Raw genomic sequence first — 705 nt, 5'->3', positions numbered from 1 at the left:
CCGTACCCCCGAGCCCCCTTGCAAAGTCATTTATCAGCCCTGGGGGAGCGCTGACGTCCTGTCCCAGCCGGCAGCAGGGGCATCTCTGGGTGGGGACCCGCAGGGCCACTCTGCCCGCCTGCGCCAGGGCCGGCTCGCGGCGTGAACCCCTGGGGTGCAGTGGGGCGCAGGCCCCGCCCCTGCGCAGCCATCCAGGTTGCGCCGCGGCCGCCGACCGTGAGCAGCAGCGACACCTGGTGGTCAAGGCGCGCGCGGGCTCGGCCACCGTCGGCGGGGACAGGTCAGGAGCGGCGGCCAGGCCCTGCGGCCAGCCAGGCCCTGCTCCTGCCCGCAGCGGGGGGCCGCCCGCGGGCGCTGGGTCTCAGCACCTCCCGCCTTGTTTCAGCATCCACTAGCCCCCTCTCCAGGCTTCCTGTCCTGGCCGGGGCTGGGGCGCGGCCCCCCCAGTCACAGCCTGACCCCCCGGGGCGCGCCTCGCTGTCCCTGGTGACGGGCATCAGTCCGGCAGGATTTTCTCTTTCTTTCTTTTTAAGGCCGTATGCACTGATGCACACAGAGCTGGGGTGCAGGCCAGAGGGGTGGGGGTGACAGGACTCCCCAGAGGCAGAGCGGGGAGCAGGGCAGGCCGATCGACGAAGCCCACGGCTGAGGGGAGCAGCGGGGCCAGGGGGGGGTCTGACCCTCCCCCCCTGCGGGGATAGAACT

Source organism: Condylura cristata, unplaced genomic scaffold, assembly GCF_000260355.1.
Source record: "Condylura cristata isolate star-nosed mole 26May11 unplaced genomic scaffold, ConCri1.0 scaffold00050, whole genome shotgun sequence".
Taxonomy (NCBI): Eukaryota; Metazoa; Chordata; class Mammalia; order Eulipotyphla; family Talpidae; genus Condylura; species Condylura cristata.
Note: the sequence above shows the minus strand (reverse complement) of the source record.